Source organism: Artibeus jamaicensis, unplaced genomic scaffold, assembly GCF_021234435.1.
Source record: "Artibeus jamaicensis isolate MK-2021 breed Jamaican fruit bat unplaced genomic scaffold, CSHL_Jam_final contig_414, whole genome shotgun sequence".
Taxonomy (NCBI): domain Eukaryota; kingdom Metazoa; phylum Chordata; class Mammalia; order Chiroptera; family Phyllostomidae; genus Artibeus; species Artibeus jamaicensis.
In genome coordinates, this window is record NW_026521822.1 from 4,313,497 (window position 1) to 4,328,802 (window position 15,306).

Genomic DNA, 15,306 nt, shown 5'->3' on the forward strand with positions numbered 1-15,306 from the left:
CAGAATTTGGGTCACATCATTCTGAAGTGTCTTTTCATTTAAAAATATATGTTAGAGATTTTGTTTCATATTGTTACATGTATATATTTACTGTTTTTTTAGTAGCTGTATAATAATATCCCATTGTATGGTTACTCAATAGTTTATATTACCAAACCCCTACAAGTGGACATTTATGTGGACTCCAATATGGGGTTTTTATAAATAATGCTACAATGAACTACTCCTTGTTTTTGTGTACATGTGTAAGAACATCTGTGGGGTAGAATCCTGGAAGGGGAATTATTGGATCAGATGGTCCACACATTTTGCATTTTGATAGATACTGACAAATTCCCTCTAAAACAGCTACCAATTTCTTTTCTCATAAATGGGCTAATGAAAATGTCCATTTATCCAATATTTAGGCCACCAATGGAGATTATCAAACTTGAAAATTTTTACTTACTTGCAGGTGACAGATAACCTGCAAAGCTATGATTAGCAGTGAAATTGAATGTCTTTTTATGTGTTTTACTGTCATAAGCATCTTTAATAAACATGAAATTTAAATCTTATCTTTAAAATCTGATAATTTTCATTTTTAAACTTGAATTATTGACTCTAAAATTTATTTAGAAGAATAAATGGGTGAGTTAGTAAAATTTTGAGGAAAAGAAAAAGTGAATGATAGTGAAAGAAATAATTTATTTTATAAGATATTAAAAAGCTGATGCACCCCAGTAATCAGTCTACAAATCAACAGACAACATGACGGTACAATGAGAATGGCTATAAAAAAACTCAGTAAATGAAATTGTCTAGAATATAATAGAATGAAACCAAAATCAGTGAAGAATTAAATCATTTCTCAATGATGATTTTACTAAATTTTTTAAATCATAATAAAAGAAATTGAAATCATAATGAAATAGCAAAATTATAACAAAACTAGAGGAAAAAAGTATAGCATATATATATGTATATATATGTATATATGGTTCTGGACTTGAGCAGGTATACTAAAACAAATGCTACAGTAAAATGCATATTTTAATATATTAAATTTAAACATTTTAATGGTAAAAAAAGAAATACACCAAATAAAAGTCATTGGCAATGAAAACTGAGAGCAATATTCACCACAAATATGATAGACATGGGTTAATTTCATCAATATTTAAAGGACTTTCTTAAATCCATAAAAAAATAACCTAACACCTCAATAGAAAAGTGAATGAAGAACATGAATAAGTAAAATGTAAATTCTTTCCTACTAAGGCTGCTCCAAGAAGAACAAAAAGCTGGTGGAAATTGGGTGTTTCAAAGTAGGTTTACAGATCAGTACTTATTTTGTGTAATAATACTGTTGTTCATCTTGACAGTAATGGAAAACATCCCTGTTTTAAACAGTACAATATTAAAAGATAGTATATGACAAGGTACATTTTTACAATTAAGTAACTTCAAGATCTATTAAGGAAAAGAAAATAGATTCACAAAGGCTTATGTGCACCAAACTATGATCTGAGGTATAGCATTACAATCATATAGTGTGATGAAACTACGTAGTTTCAAATTTTAGCCAAATAAAAAGAAAAGGTATTAAAAGGTAACATATATAGATATTGTGTTGCTGATTGTTTGTTTTAAAGACACTGTTTCCTTGTAGCATGGAAACTCTTATTTGTCCTGAAATATATTAATCAGTTAAGGTTTTCTGCAAAAAAAAAGTTTCATACTTTCCTGCTGACTCACACCTTCATCTTTGTCCTTAATATGAACATGTTAGTGGTGAAAAGAGGTAGGGTACAAACCAGAGGAAACACACACATGACTCAGTTTTCCCTGGTTCACAGCAGCTTTTCCAAGGAGAAGAGGAAGCAAATATGTGTTTGTGTAAGCCGGAGGAGGAGCCCCAGGCTTGCCTGGCCCCCCTAATGCAAAGGAAAGATGTACTCTGAAGAGAACCCTAACAGTATGTTGCCAGAAGATGCAGAATTTGCAGTCTCTTTTCAGTGAGGTGGCCAAGAGTGAACTTGGCTCTGATCCACAGTAGTGGATCACAGTACTTCCTGCTCTTTGAAGGAGCCATGTGCTGCCATTAACTGCAATTCACTAATGCAAGTGCTAACAGTATACCCTAAGAGAAATAAATTTTAAAATTATGTAAAAGGATATATATTGAGGCATTATGAAAAATGAAAAAAATAGAAACATATTCAATTAAAAGAATGTTTAAATAAATATGGTACTTTCATAAGGTAGAATATTATTATAGCCATTTAAGACTTGTATTTTTAAAGACCTTTTAATAAAATGGGAAACATTATTATGTTAAGTGAATAAAGCAGGGTTCAAAATGGCATTTATAGTATGAGCCCATTTTAGAAAAAAATAAGTTTTTTATAGTTAGATGGTATTATGAAGATTTATATTTTAATGTATTTCTTTCTCCCAACAAATAATCTACTGTGAGAAAACATAAGAAGTGTGTGTGTGTGTGTGTGTGTATACACACACATACATTTTTATACACTACATTGAATCTCAGAAGTAATTCTTTTATTTCATATATATATATGTGTGATTCTTTGTAGAGAGAAGCAGAAGCTTCAGTTTTTCTATTAAAAAAACAAGCAGCCCTGGCTGGTGTAGCTCAGTGGATTGAGCACGGGCCTGCGAACCACACGATCGCAGTTCGATTCCCAGACAGGGCACATGCCTGGGTTGCAGGCCAGTTCCCTGCAGGTCAGTTCCCTGCAGGGGATGCACGAAAGGCAACCACACATTGATGTTTCTCTTCCTCTCTCCTTCCCCCCTTCCCCTCTAAAGATAAATAAATAAAATTTTTAAAAAAAGAAAAAAACAAGCAAAACTCATTTTGATGACTGTGTATTAATGTCAATAAGCTTACCTGAGGGAGTCTGTTTCATTGTATTTCTACTTAAATGATGGATTTCACATTTAATTGCTGTCTTGTTCTTTTTGGAATATTACGGTGTTCAAAGTAGTATTTAAAGCCTATTAGGCTAAAATGTCTAGGAAATAAAGACATGGTATTTATCAAGTGTGAGGACTAAGTAAATATGGATACTTAACCTGACAAAATTGCTGTTGCTTATGCTTAATTTTCTCACATATTTTGGGACTGTCTGCCTCTGTTTAAAAGAAACTACTTATAAAAGTATCCACATAAAACTTCTATGAAAGATAAAAATTCACATACATATACTCTACAAAATGCTGACTAAAACAAACAATAAGAAGCACACATGGTGGAAGGGGGGATGGTGAGACTAAAGAATACTACCAATGTCACGGAAGTTTTGTCAAATATAGTCTGATTTAAAGTTAATTAGAAGAGGATGCCAGGAATTGGAATAAATTTTCCCTTCTCAGGACTCTGTGTAGTGTTTATTTCTGTAGGTGGAGGAGGTTTAGAAGAGCCCATTAACAGCTTTCAAATTAGATAAGCAGGGACTGGGTGGGAGGCAGGTAAATGAGAAAAGGAGAGCATCTACTGAACACTTACTTCTGAATGGCAGTCATGAGTTCTTTTCTACCCAATAAAAATTTCTTATAGGAAATCTAAGTTTACTCTAAAACAGCAGACATGGAACATCTGTAACCTTGGAAAATTAGAAGTGAGGGCAAAAAAAGATATCGAAGAGCAATGTCTTCAATGAAAACCAATAGCATAAGCAATATCAACTGCATGGAATTGTAAATTGGTATAACATCTATGGAAGGTAATTAAATAATATCTAATAAATTAAAATAGTAGACTTTCATTTCTACATAATTGGAGTAGATATACTTTTTTCCCGTTCCTTTCACTAAGTACAAATAGAAGCCCTGGACATTATATGTAGAATAAGCACAAGATTCTGAAAAGTGAAGAAAAGAAAAAGGCATATTGTTTAGGGACCTCAGGACCAGAAAAATGATCCAGTTGTCTGTTCCAGTATTTTCTTTTTGCCTCATATCCAAAATTTGATACTGAAAAAGCCAGCAATCTGGAAATTCCAGTGGCTGCAGGAAAAAAAGGATGCAACAAAGTTTCGTTTTTTCCACCCAGAAAATTAAATACGAGATAGCACAGAAAGATAGAATATTTTTATAGAGTAACTTATCCATTCCACCAAACATCAAGAAAAAAGGCCATTTCAGGAATAGCTGAGTGGGAAGTCTAGACTTTTACTTTCCAGAGACTATATCAATATTCCTGCTGAGGAGATTCTGACGCCAAGTAGGGAGCTGGCACTTTTATTCCCATTGGCTAGTAATGAGTTGCTCCTCTCCTCATGCTTGCTGCAATATCAATCACTAGAGATCACTTGGGGCATCTTGACTTCTACCTCTATCTGAAAAAAAATAGGTACTCCTTCCCCTTCCTACTGTAACAGAAGAGACCTTGTGGAGACTCAGGACTTTTGCCATTGCCCAGTGGTAATGAAGCCAGTCTCAGCTCGGTGTCTTAAGAGACCACATTGGGAGTCCAAATCCCTAACCCACCTAGAAGTCATAAGAAACTCCCATTTAGGTTGTCAGGGGAGGCCAAGTGAGGAGCCCGGAATCCTTCACTTGGTAATATTGTCAGATCAGTGTCAGGGAAAGCCAATTAAAACATAAGGTTTAAATAAGATCCAGAGTCTCAGAGCATAATACAAGAATTTTCAGGTTGCAGTTGAAAACCAGTCTTCATACCAAGATCCAGAAAAATCTTTGATTATATAAAAAGGATACTAAGTAAATACCAACATTGAAATGACAGTCAGAATTATCCTAAGAATTTTAAAGCAGCCATGATGAAAATGCTTCACCAAGCAACTACAAACCTTCTTGAAATAAATGAAAATTTAGAAAGCTAAGCAAAGAAATATAAAGTCTCAGCAAGGAAATATAAATTACAAAGAAGATCCATATGGGAATATCAGAACTGAAAATACAAACACTAAGATAAAAATGATGTGGATAAGCACTACAGCAGAATGGAGGGGACAGAGTAAAGAATCAGTGAACTGGAAGACAGAATAATGGATATTACCTCAATGTGAATAGCAGAGAAAAAGTAAAATGATAAAAAATCAAAGCCATAACAACAATAACAACAACAACAACAACAACAACAAAAACCACAATGAGCAGAGCTTCAAGGGAGTTGTAGGTTTATAGTAAAAGGTAGTGCTGAGAAAATGTTTGAAATTATAATAGAATATATATACATATACAAATACATATATATGGCTGAAACTTCTTAAATTTAGCAATGGACATAAACCTACAGAATTGAGTCTGAGAAAACCCCAAAGAGAATAAACACAATGAAATCCACACTAATTAAACTTTTGAAAACTATTTTCCAGAAAACTTCTTGAAAGCAATAAGAGAAAACAAAACCTTATAGGAGGAAAGCAATTAGAAAAACAAATTTCTCATCAAAAACAAATGAAAGCCAGAGGAAATGGTACAACATTTTTCAAGCACAGATAGAAAAGAACTGTGAACTCATAATCCTAAATATAATGAAAATATCCTTCAGGAATGTAGGGGAAATCAAGATTTCTCAGAATCAGAGAAAAACTAAGAAAATTGTGTATTAAGCATACCTGCCATACAAAAGTGGTTTGAGGAAGTTATCTGAACAGAAAGAAAATAAAAAAGGGACTCGGAAATCAGGAACAAAAAATGAATATGGTAAACAAAACTATGGGTAAATACATTAGGTAGTCTGTCTCTTGAGTTTTCTAAATTATATTTGATTGTTGAAGTGTATGTTATAACACTGAGGTAGCTAATAAATGCAGAGGAATATTTAGTGCAATTATATGTTAAATAGGGAAGGTAAAGGGTAAAAAAGTAAGTAGGTTTCACTTGAACTGGTAAAATGATGTCACCAAGAGACTGTGAGACATTGTGTGTGTATGTGTATTTTACCTAGAGTAGCCACTAAAAACTTGTATAGTGATGCAATGCACACATTACAAAGGACAAGATAACACAAATGTATTGACTTATATAAAAGTGCAAACTTTAGCATTGTGTCACAGTATGTTACTTTAAAGGTATGTTAATATATACAAGTGTGTATATGTACATTTTATAAGCACAGAGTACTTTGGGGATGGTAGACAAATGACTTGAAACCTTGTCTGAATCTGAGGAGAGGAGATGCATGTCTAGAGGGCAAGAAGCCCTCTTAAATTTAGCAATGGACATAAACCTACAGAATTGAAGAAGCCTTACTCATTATCTTTAAACACTGTTGTTTGTCTTGAATTTTGTACTTTGTACTTGTATTACCAATTGAAGAGTTTATTTGCATGTTTTCACAAGTAAGAATGTCCATAAATAAACTCAAGTGTATATGTAATATGTAAATATATATACATATACATATATATATGAATTTAGCAGATGATAAAGGAAGATTTTTAAGACAGTATGGGGAAAAGTTGGGTTAGTTCATGAAAGATATTGGGAAAACTGTCTAGCCATTGGAGGAGGGTGAACACAGTCATACAACTATTGATACCTAACCCTTATATCCCAATAAATTTTAAATGAAGATATGAATGTAAAAAGTGAAAAGTAAAAAGTAGAATAAAATATAGGTAAATGTTTTATTGTCTTGGGATAGGGAAAGTCTTTTGAAAGCATAACACTAATGATATAATCATAAAGGAAAATCAATGGTGGATTTAGTCATATGAAAGCTTATCCTTTTGTATGCCCAAAGCAGCAGTACTCAAATATATAAACTATATTAAGTGATAAAATGATTATGACCAAGAGAGTGGCAAAATAAATTGCAGGATATTCATATAATTAATTACTGCACAGCAACAAAAATGAGTAAATCACCAATACAAGGAGTATCATTGATAAATCTCATGGGTATAATTTTGAGCCAACAAAGCTATTTACAAAACCAATCTATCCTGTTAAATGTCAGTATAGTGGTTAGTTTTCGAAAGGGAAGGATTGAGTAATGTCTGGTAGAGACATGAAGGGCTTCCATGATGCTGCTAATGTGAATCTTGGGTAGCAGCACAGGTGATACAAGTGTGTGCTTGCTTTGTGATATGCATGAAGCTGTATACTACTTTATGCATATTTGACTCTAATAAAATGGTTTTTAAAACAAGCATACAAAGAAGATTTTTGACTATCACATTGGCAAAGACTTCTTAAAAACAAAGTTTTATTTTGTTCACACTATATATAATGAAAATTTACAAATGACAGACTGTTCATTGTGTTGCCAATTTTATTCAACAATTTGCATTAAAGGAAATTGTTTATCCTAAGAACAGAATGAGAAAATTGTACAAGGGAGCATCCATAATGATATATGTAGTAGCTTTATTTATAAAAATGAAAAATCAGATATAAACTAAATGCCCAAAAGTGAGAGTTTGTTTAACTAATAAAGGTATATATGGAATATGTTGTAGCCAGATATACTGAGGCAGGGCTACTTTTATTTGTGTAAAAAGTTATATGAGTAGTTTTGTGACAAAAATAGCAATTTCCAGATCTGTTTCTCTCACACTAACACAGATTCACACATACTCACATATACCAAAAATCACATTTTTAAAAACATCTATATTTATATAGATTGAAACACTAATCACGAAAATGTCAGCAGAGTTTATCTAGGTTTCTGTGTGATTTTTTTTCTTTATTTTCCCTTTTGTATTTCTAAAAAGAAAAATACAGGTAGATATATCATTTTTGAATACTGGGAGAAAATAATAAAGCAAATGTAAAAAAAACCCCTGAAAAGTATTTTTGTGTATTTCCTCCAGTGAGTTTCTTCCCTCCCCTAGCACCAGTCAGGTTTTTAAGTTAAAATGGGGGGAAAAGAGGAAGGGAGGTGGGAGAAATGTAAATGAATCATAGATTTGTTAAGTGTAACAGTGATAACTGATGACATTCATATTGAAAAATATTAATCTTATTTCAAAGAGTTCTTCTTTTCTAAAAGTGAGAATTATTTTAAGTCATCCTTTATTTAAGTTATATTCATTTATAGATTGAATGGTAGTAATATAATGCTAATGATTTCCTAGTACATTGAGAGAAACTAAAAAGTCTTGAATACTCCACACCTAAAAATAGTTTGCATAATTCACTAATTCAGGCATGGTCCCAGGTTTTATGGAGTTTTAAAGTTATATAATTTTTGAGGTTGTTTTAAGGGAAAATACACAATTTTGAGTATAATGTTAGTTATGGTCCTTGGAGTGGGCTTATGGAATTGGGAGGCCCTGGCACTTGTTTTCTTCACTTTATGCAAAAGTCACCTGTTGAGACACAAGCTTCATTTATGTATGCCTGTTCCCTCTTTTTATGGAGGGGACTTATTGCTCAAAATTATTAAGCAGTGATAACACATGTACTTGTTACTAATACAACTTGAAGATATCTGTGGAAACAGATTTATTAAAATACAAAGAAAGAATATGTATTTAAGCCTTATTTTGGAAGTCTGTTAAGCTTATGGATGTTTTAAGGTCCTGTATATAATAATAATTGGATTTTTCTCTCATATATATATATATATATATATATATATATTTGTTGAACAAATGATTTATTTTCTTTAAAACAAGATCGTTTTATTTTATTCAAATATAAATGTATATATATTTATATTTGAATAATATTATTTATTTACTCCTGAAAATACCCTCTCCCTGCCTCCTCCTTCAATTCTACAGTCTAGCTTTAAAATACTCATATATTTAGATTTTATATCAGGAATTCTCAAACTTCTAGGTACATCCAAGTCATCTAAGTATATTGTTAAAATGGGAGTTCTTATTCATTATTTCTGCAGTGGGGTCTAGGATTCTACATGTTTAGCAAGCTCCCATGAGACTCCCCCGTAGCCAGCCTGCTGACCATACTTCTGTATATCAAGACTCCACAGCATTCTAACCTGTCTCCAGCATCCCCTCGTTGGAACTGGGGAGGTCCCTCCATGCCCTCTACATGTAGGGGACTGTTTCAGTCTAGTGGCTCAGAGGGGCAGCTGATGATTATATAGCCAGGAATAAAAGTGTCGGATTTAGACTACATGAAACAAGTAACACAGCTAAGGATAGCAGATCTGCGCTTCAAAGTAAGAGTGAGAGAGTGAGTACAAGGGTGCCAGTACTGAGAAAGACACTATTTTTTCACCCACTACTTAGGGAAATGTTTATGAGTACATTGATAGGCAGATTGTTTTCTTATTTGGCCTGTCATGAGAAGCACAGGTGAGGCAATAAATGTGGCATTCTCTTGGGAATTTAGAAGTTTAGGAAAAGAGGCTCTGAATTGTTAAACTCTGATCACAGATGTGGGTGCTTCCATTTCAGGGTTTAGGGTATGCTGTGTGTGGTGACAACCCTTTTAGCCTGCAGCATCCCCTACCTGTGACTTCTTCTGGGAATTATCATCAGGAGCCAACTGCAACCAGCATTTCTAAGTTCTTGTGCCAAGGTAAGGAGTCTCTAATGTTGCACTCATTATGCTGTGAAGTTAATGGGTGGAGGGCTCCGAAGACACTGCTTTTCCAATAATCAATATTCCACCAATAACAGATATAGGGTAAACTAAGAAAAGCACTAAATGTTCTGTTGCTCCTACTTTTGATATTCTGCCTCCCGGGAGAGATGGATCCATGTTTTTTCTCCTTTATTTTTAATAGTGGCACTAATACAGATGTCCCCATTTCTGCACCTTTATCTGCCTCTACTCATGTTTTTTTTTTATTGTGGTAAAAGAAAACAACCACATAACCTATTTATTTACTTTCTTAACATATTTAAGTGTTCAGGGTAGTATTGTTAACTATAAACACATGTTGTACAGCAGGTCTCTAGAACACGTATTCATCTTATAAAACAAATTCTAAATCAATTGAAACTTCTTATTTCCCCTTCCTTGCAACCCCTGATAACCACCATCCTACTTTCTGCTTCTTTGGGTTTACAACTTTAAATACCTCATATAAGTGGTATCATGTGGTATTTGTCCTTCTGTGACTGGCTTATTTCACTTACATTATGTCCTCAAGTTTCATTCATACTGTAGCAGATGACAGGGTTTCCTTTTTTATGGCTAAATAATATTCTGTTGTATAGATAAGCGTGTGTGTGTATGTGCATGCTTGTGCTACATTTTCTTTATTCCTCCCCTGATGAACTTTTAGGTTGTTCCTACATTGTGAATACTGTGAATAATGCTACAGTGAAAATGCAAGTGCAGATATCTCTTTGATATCCTGATTTCAATTCTTTTGGCTATATCTCCAGAAGTAGAATTGCTTGGGCGTATGGCAGTTCTATTTCTGAGGAGCCTCATTACTGTTTTGCTCAGCAGCTGTACTATGTTACATTCCCACCAACAGTACCTAAGGGTTTCAATTTCTCCACATCTTCACCAACATTTATTTTCTGTTTTTCCCTTTTTTAGTAGTGGCCATCCTAACAGATGTGAAGTTATGTACTTTATTGTGGTTTTGATTTACATTTTCTGATGATTAGTGATTTTGAGTATCTTTTCTTATACCTGTTGGCCATTTGCATATCATGTTTGGAAAAATGTCTGTTTAAGTCCTTCATCTGTTTCTTAATGAAATTATTGGTTGGGTTTTCTGTGCTGTTTTGTTTTTTGTTTTTTGTTATTGAGTTGTAGGAATTTCGCATAGGTTATGGATATTACCTCCTTATTAGGTATATGGTTCACAGATATTTTGTCTCATTCTGTAGGTCACCTTGTCACTCTGTTGACTATTTCATTTACTGTGTAGAAATCTTTTAGTTTGACGTAGTTCTACTTATCTATTTGTGCTTTTGTTATATCCAAATAATCATTGCCAAGCCCAATGTTATAAAGTTCTCCCCTATGAGTTTTATAGTTTTGGATTTTATAATTAAGTCTGTAATCTATTGTGAGTTAATTTTTGTAAATGGAATAAGATAGGGGACCAATTTCATTCTTTTGCATGTGGACCTTCAGTTTTCCCAGCACCACTTGCTGAAGAGAAAGAATAGTCTTTCCCCATTACATGGTCTTGGCATCCCGGTCAAACATCATTTGAGTGTGTATGTGTGGGTTTAATTTAGGGATTTCTATTCTGTTCCATTGGTCTATATGTCTGTCTTTATACCAATATCATACTATTTTGATTATTGTAGTTTTATAATATGTTTTGAGGTCAGAAACAATGAGGCCTTCAACTTTGTTTTACTTTTTTTCCTTTTTCTTTTCTTATTGTTGTTCAAGTACAGTTGTCTCCATTTTTCTGCCACCACTTTCCCCTGCCCCACCCAACCCCACCTCCCACCATCAATCCTATCTCCTGTTTGGCTTTGTGCATGGGACCTACATACATCTTCCTTGATGATACTTCCCCTTCTTTCCCGTTACCCCTTCCCTTCTCCCCTATGGCTACTGTAAGTTTGTTCTTTATTTCAATATATCTGGTTATATTTTACTTGCTTGTTTGTTTTGTTGATTAGGTTCCACTCAGAGGTGAGAGCATATGTTATTTGTCTTTCACTGACTGACTTATTTCACTTAGCATAATGCTCTCCAGTTCCATCCATGCTGTTGCAAAGGGGAGGAGCTCCTCGTTCTTTCGACTGTGTAGTATTCCATTGTGTAAATATACCATAGTTTTTTGATCTACTTATTTACTGATGGGAACTTAGGTTGAATTCAGCACTTGTCAATTAAAACCACAATGAGATATCACTTCACATAAATTAAAATGACCATCATAAACAAAACAACTTTGTTTTTCTTTCACAAGATTTTTTTAGTCCTTTGTGGTTGCGTATAAATTTTAGAATTTTTTTCTATTTTTGTAAAAATATCATAAGGATTTTGATAGGGGTTGCATTGAATCTGTGGATTGATTTTAGCAGTATGGACATTTTAATAATACTAAGTCTTTCTATCCATTATGCTTTTTCATTTATTTGTATGTTCTTTTATTTTTTTCATCATTGTTTTGTAGTTTTCAATGTATGTCTTTCACCTCCTTGATTATATTTACTTCTAAGCACTTTATTCTTTTTCAGGCTATTGTAAATTGGTTTGCTTTCTTAATTTCCTTTTTGGTTTGTGTGTTATTAGTATATACAATATAAATAAAACTGATTTTTGTATATTGATTTGGTGCCTCACAACTTTGCTGAATATATTTATTAGTTCTAATAGTTTGTTTTTTAAATATGTAGAATCTTTAGTGTTTTCTACATATAAGATCATGTCATAGGTAAACAGAGATACTTTATTTCTTTTTTTCTGGTTTAGATACCTTTTATTTCCCCCAACTGCTCAGACTAGTGTACTTTCAGTAATGTGTTGAATAGAAGGGGTATCCTAATCTTGTTCCTAATCTTAGAGGAAAAGTTTTTAGTTTTTCACAATTGAGTGTGAACTTAGCTGTGTGGGCTTTTCACATATGGTTTTTATTATATTAAGTTATTTTCTCCTGTCTCTAGCTTAATGAGCAATTTGTTTGTTTTAAGCATGAAAGAGTGTTAAATTTTGGTCAAATGCTTCTTTTGCACCTATTGGGATTTTCATGTCTCATTTTATTAATGTGTATATTGCATTGATTGGCTTTTCATATGTTGTATTATTCTTGCATTTCAGGGATAAATCCCACTTGGTCATGGGATATGACCATTTTTTTAATTTTATTTAGTTATTTGACCATTTTAATGTGCTGTTGAATTCAGTTTTTAAAAATTTTTTGAGGATTTTTTATACCTTTATTTATCAGAGATATTGACTGGTAGTTTTCTTTTCTTGATAGATTATTTTTGCCTAGCTTTGTCATCAGGGAAATGTTCTCCTCATCAAATGAGTTTGGAAATGTCTCTCCTCATCAGTTTTCTGGAAGATTTTAAGAAGGACTTGCATAATTCTTATTTAAAAGTTTGATAGAATATACCATTGAAGCGGTCTGATCCTGGGCTTTTCTTTGTTGAGTTATTTTGGTTATTATTTCAATATCCTTGTTCATTGTAGGTCTGTTCAGATATACTACTTCTTCATGAATCAGTCTTGTTAGACTGTATATTTTGAGGAACTTATCTTTACTAGGTTATCCAAATTCTTGGCATGATTGTTCATAGAAATCTCTTATAATCCTTTTTATTTCTGTGGCATCAGTTGTAATATCTTCTCTTCCTTTTCTAATATTTTTTACTTGACTCTTCTCTTTTTATCTTAGTCTATCTAAAGGTTTGTTTTTATTTTTTCAAGAAACCAACTCTTAATTTAATTGATTTACCTATTTTATTTTTTTTCTTAAAAAATTGTATTTTATTGATTATACTATTACAGTTGTCCCAATTTTCCCCCCTTTGTCCCCTCCACCCAGCACCCTCCAATCCCTCAGATAATCCCCTCACCACTATTCATGTCCATGGGTCATGCATAGGTTCTTTGGCTGCTCCATTTCCCACACTGTACTTTACATCCCCATGGCTACTCCGTAACTTCATATTTGTACTTCTTTTTTTTAAATATATTTTATTGATTATGCCATTACAGTTCTATTTCCCCCCTTCATTCCCCTCCACCCTGCACACCCTAGCAACAGGGGAGTGGGAGAAGGAGAAGGGGGGGGAAGGTACAGATGGAAATATAGAATCTAAAGAACTTAATTTACCTATTTTAAAAATATCTTTAATGACATGTATTTTGCATAGCATAAAGTTTATCTATTTAAAGTATATAGTTCAGTGGGGTTTTAATATATATACAGAATTATATAATCATTATCACAATCTAATTTTAGAACATTTTCTTTTTTAATTTATTTTTTTATTGTTGTTCAGTTACAATTGTCCCCATTTTCCCCCTGTTGCTCTCCCCTGTCCTGTCCATCCCCTGCTCCCAAACATAATCCCTGCCCCATTGTCCTTGTGCCTAGGTCCCTTGTACATGGTCCCCTTCTTTCCCTCATTACCTGCCTCCCCTTTGATCACGGTCAGTTTGTTCTTTATTTTGATGTTTTTGATTCTTTTTTGCTCATTTGTTTGTGTTGTTGATTAGGTTCCACTTACATTTTCATCATTAAAAAAAACTGTATCCATTAGCAGGCTGAACCATATTTAACTGTATAAATATTATGGACTTCTGAGAATCTATTTTTGACTGGGATGAATATGATGAACTTTGAGAACTAATATTTTTAGCTATTTGTATTACTTTCTAAAATTGATTATGCTATTACAATTGTCCCAATTTCCCCCCTCTGCCCCTCTCCATCCATCACCCCCCACTCCCTCCAGTGATTCCTCCTTTGTTCATGTCCATGAGTCATGCATATGAGTCTTTGGCAATTTCATATCCTATACTTGCTCTTAACATCCTCCTGCCTATTCTTTTTTTAGTATATGTGCTGCCGAAGCAAGCACCCTCCTGCCTATTCTTGTAACTACCAATTAGGACTTTTTAATCCCTCACCTTTTCCCCCATTCCTCCAAATCCCCCTCTTCACTGTCTACCATCACAGTGTTCTCCATATCTATGATTCTCTCTTTTCTTCTTCTTTCCTTAGTTTACTTTTTTAGATTCAATTGTTGATAGTTATGCATTTATTGCCATTTTAATGTTCATAGTTTTGATCTTCTTTTTCTTCAATAAGTCCCTTTGACATTTCATGTAATAATGGTTTGGTGATGATTAACTCCTTTAGCTTTATCTTGCTTGGGAAGTACTTTATCTGCCCTTCTATTCCAAAGTATAACTTTGCTGGATAGAGTAATCTAGGTTGTAGGTCCTTGTTTTTTATCACTTTGAATATTTGTTGCCAATACCTTCTAACCTGCAAAGTTTCTTTTGAGAAATCAGCTGACATTCTTATGGGAATGCCTTTGTTAGTAATTATCTGATTTTCTCTTGCTGCTTTTAAGATTTTCTTTATCTTTAAACTTTGACTTTGCTGTACTGATTGAATATCTTTTTCTTCCTTATATTCCAATGCATTGATTTGATTCTTGGCTTTATCTACTCCACTGTTGATTCTCTGTAAATTGTTCTTTATTAGTATATCCTTCATTTCTGTCTGGGTATTTTTTATGCTGTTGAAGTACCCACTGAATTCCTTGAGCATCCTTGTAACCAATGTTTTAAACTCTGCATCCGATAGATTGCTTATCTCTATGTTGTTTAGTCTTTTTCTGGAGTTTTGTTCTTTCATTCTAGCCACACTTTTTTGTCTCCTCATTGTGGCAGCCTCCCTGTGTTTGTTTCTATGCATTAAATAGAGCTACTTTGACTCCTTGTCTTGGTAGCATGGCC

The 15,306-nt window shown here is 33.3% G+C and overlaps 1 protein-coding gene across 1 annotated transcript in view; it reads left to right on the plus strand.

Moving 5' to 3' along the window:
- ENOX1 (ecto-NOX disulfide-thiol exchanger 1) overlaps positions 1-15,306 on the plus strand; it is a 700,008-nt gene that overhangs the window by 168,636 nt on the left and 516,066 nt on the right. Inside the window, exon 3 of the mRNA XM_053665398.1 lies at positions 9,354-9,477. The gene's annotated coding sequence lies outside the window, so the exon portion shown is untranslated. The remainder of the gene's footprint in view (positions 1-9,353; positions 9,478-15,306) is intronic.